Source organism: Galeopterus variegatus, unplaced genomic scaffold, assembly GCF_000696425.1.
Source record: "Galeopterus variegatus unplaced genomic scaffold, G_variegatus-3.0.2 Scaffold411, whole genome shotgun sequence".
In the NCBI taxonomy this organism is placed as follows: domain Eukaryota; kingdom Metazoa; phylum Chordata; class Mammalia; order Dermoptera; family Cynocephalidae; genus Galeopterus; species Galeopterus variegatus.
The window spans coordinates 456001-462260 of record NW_007726522.1 but is presented as its reverse complement, the minus strand read 5'-3'; the positions used below and the strand labels follow the sequence as shown (position 1 = coordinate 462260).

General features: G+C 44.3%; 1 protein-coding gene across 1 annotated transcript in view; it reads right to left on the bottom strand.

The window, feature by feature from the left end:
• Positions 1-6260, bottom strand: part of LCMT1 (leucine carboxyl methyltransferase 1) — a 56760-nt gene that overhangs the window by 49005 nt on the left and 1495 nt on the right. The window lies entirely within an intron of this gene.

Here is a 6260-nt window from a genome sequence, read left to right as displayed (position 1 = left end):
CCCGCCCTCTCAGCCTACGGAGATGCTCATTGGAGAACTCCTTTGGACCCGCCCACGCAACCCGGACGGAGGTTCTCCTTGGGAGAAAGTTAACTGAAATAACGTAAGAGAGCGCCGCAATGCTTTCTGGGAAGTGTAGTGTAGGCGCTTTGGGCAGGGCCTCCTGCTTTCTTATTGCTGGTCACAAAATTTTATAACTGTAATTAACCCAGGGCGGAAGAGCTAGCAGGATCTTCAGCCTTGGGAGGAAGGGCAGAGAATCCAGTCAGAAGAAACAAGGGTAAGTTGTTACATTCAGTCTGGGCTCGGTGTCATTCACCAATTTAACAAATTATTTTGGAGTGCTGACTCTGCTACGGTTTTTGCAAACATAATCGCATTTGAAATGTTGTGAAAGGAAGTGGTGTGTGGAAAACAAACACAATGGAAAACTATGTAGCAGTGAAAATGAATGCGCTAGAGCTTCCAGGTACAAGCATCAACAGCTGAATTTCAGAAACATGATGTTCACTGAAAGAAGGAAATAGAATAACATTTGTGTAAAGTTCAAACCAAGCAAAACTAATGTTGTTAAGAGAAACATACGTATGTGGTAAAATACTATACAAAAAAGCAAAGGAATTGGGGCGGGGAGGAGGAATCAGGATAATATAGTTTGGATATATTTGATCCCCACAGTTCATGTTGAAATTTGATCTCCAATGTGGAAGTGTGGGGAGGTGTTGGGGTCATGGGGGGGGATCCCTCATGAATAGGTTAATGACCTCCGCGGGGGGGGGGCGATTAGTGAGTGACTTCTCACTCTAATAACAAAAGAATTGGTTGTTTAAAAGACTGGCACCTCCCCTCTCTTTCTTTCTTGCTTCCTGTCACCATGTGGTCTCCTTGTACCTGCTGGCTGTCCTGCAGTTTTCCGCCAAGAGTAGCAGCAGGCTGATGCCCATGCCAAATACAGCTGTCCAGAATCGTGAGCCAAATGAACCTCTTCTCTTTATAAATTACCCATTTTCAGGTATTCTGTTACAGCAACACACAAGTGGACAAAATGGGATATTGGTGACCTCTAGGGAGTGGGGAGGGCAGGACACAGGAGGGCAGGGAAAACGACTACTGGAAGGAGGACATAGACACCTCTTCACTTTCTCAGATTGGAGTGGGTGCTTTTTTTCACAGGTGCTTTTTTCATTATTATGCATATTCAAGATGTTCAGTACATACATTTTGTACTGGATTTATTTGTTTATTTATTGGACCACTGGCCAGTACAAGTATCTGAACCCCTGACCTTCATGTTTTAACACTGCAATCTAACCAACTGAGCTAACTGGCCAGCCCTATGGATTTACTATAAAACATTTTCTAGACAAAAAAGAAGTGTTTGTATATTCCATTTTATTTTCTGTCAGGTGTTGGGAGCAGGGAACAAATATACTCAAACCTTTAAGAACCTTGAATCACACCCATTTTTAAAAAAGCAAAATAAACAAACAGCAACAAAAACCCAGGACACACACCTTGCGGTGAGATCAAATATCACAAGCTTGCTTGCTTATTCAATGGAGGCATAAGAGCTCATTGGTCCCCAAGGTAGACAAGACAGTGGAGAATGGCTGAGGTTAGGGAGATTTTCCAGGGGAGGTGATGGGATGAAATACACCATTTTCTTGGAGTGGTCCTCTGCCAACAGAGTCATGCAAACCACTGAATGAGCATAGTCTCTCGGCTTGGCAGTGTACACATTCCACAGGTTTTTGTGGGTAAAAAGTGTCAACAGCAAGTAGTATAAGATGTCAGTCCCATAGATCTGGATGGTGACACCGGAGGTGCCTGAAAGGAGGTAGAAGCAGATGCATCGACATATCTCTGCAGTTTAACAAGCAAACACCTCTGTTTGATGAGCTTTTGATTCAGAAAAGCTGGTGATTCAAAGGCGTTTGGTCAATTTTTCACTCAGGGCCACCCCAAAGACTTCCTGCAACTGCTTTGCAGGACCAGCTAGTTCCATTTAAGCTCCTGGTTGAGGGTCTGGAAGTTTATGACACAGAATTGAAGTCTGGAGGTGGCAAGCATAGCCCTCTCAGGCTGCATGGTGCCTTTAAGTAGGAGACAGTGCAGGAGTCGTCCTTGAGAAGGGTCCTGGCTAGAGAAGGATCACTGCCAACTACTCTGCATCCTCTGACAAATTCAAGAAAAGAGACACTGAAGTGTAAAAGCCCCGTGAACATCAATATTGGGGAATTCACCATGGGATTTCTCCCCAAGAAGCTATAGTGAATATTTGTTTCTTTGGCTATTCAGTATTCCTTTCTTCTGCAGAACTAAATCTCTCTTCTTTCAGTTCACATGGATGAGGTGAGACACTATGCCTGACTCTGGGGGTGGAAACTTATCCAGGCCTGGCCAATCAGCAGACAAAATCACTTAGCCACTGGGCCAGGGCGGGTGGCTGTTGAGGGGAGTGGTAACCAGATTAGTCTAATCAAAATCCCAGGAGTTAAAAGGAAGTTGCTAAATTTAAAAGAGCTCTCTTTTCTGCCAGACTTGAATGTAGGAGGATGTTAACGGGTGGCTGTTGAGGGGAGTGGTAACCAGATTAGTCTAATCAAAATCCCAGGAGTTAAATGGAAGTTGCTAAATTTAAAAGAGCTCTCTTTTCTGCCAGACTTGAATGTAGGAGGATGTTAAGTTTGGAGCTACTGAGAGCCATCTTGCTACCTTATATAGCCTGAAAATGATGTTAATGGGAAGGGTACCGGAATCTTGTGCCCTTTATACTCAAGTAAGAGTGACCTGAATTTGTAGTGTGGGAGCTAATGGGAAAATCACCAGTGCCTATGGAGCTGATAAATCAGAAGCAGCAAAATAAAGATTTCAGGTCCAGGTTTCTGAATTCAGAAAGGTGAAAGAAACTTATCTGGTGCTTGCAGGTATCATGTGAGCTGGGGGCAAACTATCCCTTCCCTCTCATCACCACCTGGTAGTACCTCAGTCAAACCACTCTCTGGCTTCTTTGCTGGCCCTGTTTCCCAAGTTTTGGGCCTGTGATTTCCTCACAAGCTGTAAATAACTATAACTTGTTGAGGAGACCATCTTTCCTGCACTGAATTGCTTTTCTGCCTTTGTCAAAAAATCAATTGGGTATGTTTGTGTGGGACTATGTCTGGGTTCTCTTGTCTATTGCATTGATCTATAATGTATGTCTATCCTTCTGTAAATATTATGCAGTCTTGGTTACTATAGCTTTATAATAAGTTTTGAAATTGGGTAGACTGAAAAAGGTGAATAAAGTGGGAGCAAAGTTGTTTTAGCTATTCTAATTTCTTTGCCTTTCTATATAACTTTTATAATAATTTTGTCTATACGTACAAAAAATCTTACTGGGATTTTGATAAGAATTGCAAATCTTTATATCAACTTGGAAGGAACTGACATCTTTACTCTGTTTAGTCTTCTAATCCATCAACATGATATCTCTTCGTTTATTTACATCTTTGATTTCTTCTGTGAGCATTGTATAGTTTTCAGCTTACAAGTCCCATACATGTTCTGTTAGATGTACACCTAAGTATTTAATTTTTATTAGTAATTGTAAATGTATTTTTAATTTTGGTGTCTGCATGTTCATTGCCAGTATATAGAAATTCAACTGAGTTTTGAATGTTTATTTTATATCTTGTGACATTGCTATACTCAAGTATTAGTTCTAGAAAAAAATATTTTTAATAGCTTTTAATAAGGCTTGAAATTAAGATTCATATTAAGTGTGCTCTTGACTTCTTGTAAATTCAGGAAGAACTCAAATGGCTGAAGTCCATGTCCTCCTTCCCCCTGTGCTTCCATAGGTAAGGTCCCCTTGCCAAACAACCCTACTTATCACAGGGACCAGACACTGTGCCTGCTTATCCCTGAGTAACAGGCCTCAATTCCCTGACAGCCCAAGGAATTATTCAGATAAGCCAATGACATCCTTCTGTGGAAACCAGGGGTCACCCCACTCAGTTGTTACCACAAAGCCTGCATCCTGCACTCCCTCATTTTTCACTCTGTTCTGGAGCACAACCACCGTGCGACCCTACATGGTATGCAGCGTCCCCTGGGCCATGAGTTTATGTGACTAAAAAACTGCTATTGATCTTATTTGTCCAGTCTCAGGTGTTGTGTGTTCAGCCATCCCCATGTCTCTAGGGTGGGAATCCCAGTGAGAATCTCTCCCTCATCAATGGAGTGAAGATCAGTGAATAAAATAATTGTCATCACCAACAGGATGGTCCATCCTCAACTGAGGACACCTGATCAGCTGTAACTAACTGTACCTTTGCTAATTAACTTGTTTCATAAGGTGGCAATGACTGTCTAGAACATAACTACCAGTTGCTCGCCAGCTTGTGCTCAACTTATTTCAGTTAAGTGTTACCATCTCTTCCCAGCCTAATGTTAATTGTACACATCCTGGTGTGGGGTGCCATCAGGTGTGGCCTATGTCTGCCAGGTAGCCTCAATGGCTCCCAACTGGGGGCAGCAACAACAAAATTCCCTAAGTGGTGGGTGCTTGAGTTTTACTCCCTGGGGGTCAGACGAGAGCTCTTTGGGTCATGGCATCTAGCCTCATGACCCTCACTGGCTGCTTGGGGCAGCCATACACACACTGTTCAGGAAAGTATGTCCCCTTCACAGTTCTGGGGACAACCCTTTGTGCTGTATGTGGAAAAAGAGGCCAGCACTCTGGGAAGATGTACGAAGAACTCCCTGGTTGCCTCCTAAGAGTGGTGGGCATTCAGGCAAGGGTGACGATGTGTCCGGTGCTACTTCCTCCCCTGCTGCTCTCCTGTGCTCTTCTGAACCCTAAGGGTATCAGGGTGCACATCCATGGCAGTCGATGGCCCAGACACTGATGATAAAAAACAATAGTGCAGCAGGGAGAGGCATTTGGTGTTGAGCTGCCCTCCCCAGTGCCAAACCCCTATCCAGCACATTTGCATTTTGCCCACCAGCATGCCAAAGCACTCATCTTATGATCAAGAGGCTCAATAGCCCCTACCCAGGCCACAGTCAAAATGAACTTACTGGGTGTGGATCCCAACACTGGGGAGGTTAGCTGGCATTCCCTGGAGAATGAGGATGGCAGAACTCAATAGCCCCTACCCAGGCCACAGTCAAAATGAACTTATTGGGTGTGGATCCCAACACTGGGGAGGTTAGCTGGCATTCCCTGGAGAATGAGGATGGCAGAGCCACTGAGCTCCCTGTCCCTGTCACCAGCCAGAAGCTCTACACCACATGTGATCTGATGGAAACAGCAACAACAGCAACAAACACGTGACTTTATGTGGCTAGAAATGAAAAATATTCAGAGAGAATTTGTGGAGATAGAGAATCCTTAAAACACCTAGAGATCCCATTAAATTTAAACATAGTAAGTCCTTTGCTCTTATAGATTTAGCAATTATGTTCTGCCTGTTTCAATGGCCTCTCAGCCACAGTTTGCCTTCCCCTCCAGAGGGACACAGTACTACTTTACCTTATTACCCCCAGGGACCTACACAGCTCTGCCATCACACACAATCTTTGCAGACAGGCTCTTACCCGCATCCACCTTTTCAGGAGTACAGGTATGACAATATGTTTATGACATCCTCCTTTGAGTACATTTTTGGGAACACACCTGTTAAGGAAGTCCAAAATCTTTTAGTCCTTTTTGGGTTCTTGAGGCAACACATTCCTTGTCTACAAATTTTACTTAAACCCATTTGTGCTCATACTTGCAAATTAGCCTACCTTGGGTGCGGCCCCCTCTAACAAAAAGCTCTAGAATTTGTCCAAATTAAAGTCAACAGGTGTTCCCGTTAGTGCCCTCAGAGACTCCTTCAGTGAAGAGGCTTTAGTGACCTCCTTTCCTGCCACCTTCAGTATCTGGACCACCCATGATGACTATAAGTTGCCCACAGGATTCTAATGCAAGCAACTGCTCTCCTTGGCCCTGCACTATATGCCATTAGAGTGGCAATTGCCAGCCCCACACTGTGGTCTTCTGGAAATAGAGGCTTTCACAGGCCCTGAGCTTCCATACCCAGCTGCCCATTAGTCCTTGGATTATGGAAGCAGCACCCCATAGCTCAGTGTGTATACCAAGATCTCCTTCCTACAGTATGGAGCCAAACCTGGGCTCTCTGGCATATGTCATCTGCAGGTGGGGGTGGCCCTTCTTGTCTCACTCCCTTGCCAGATGGCATGGTGCTGGAGGAGGTCACCCTCTCCCGAGC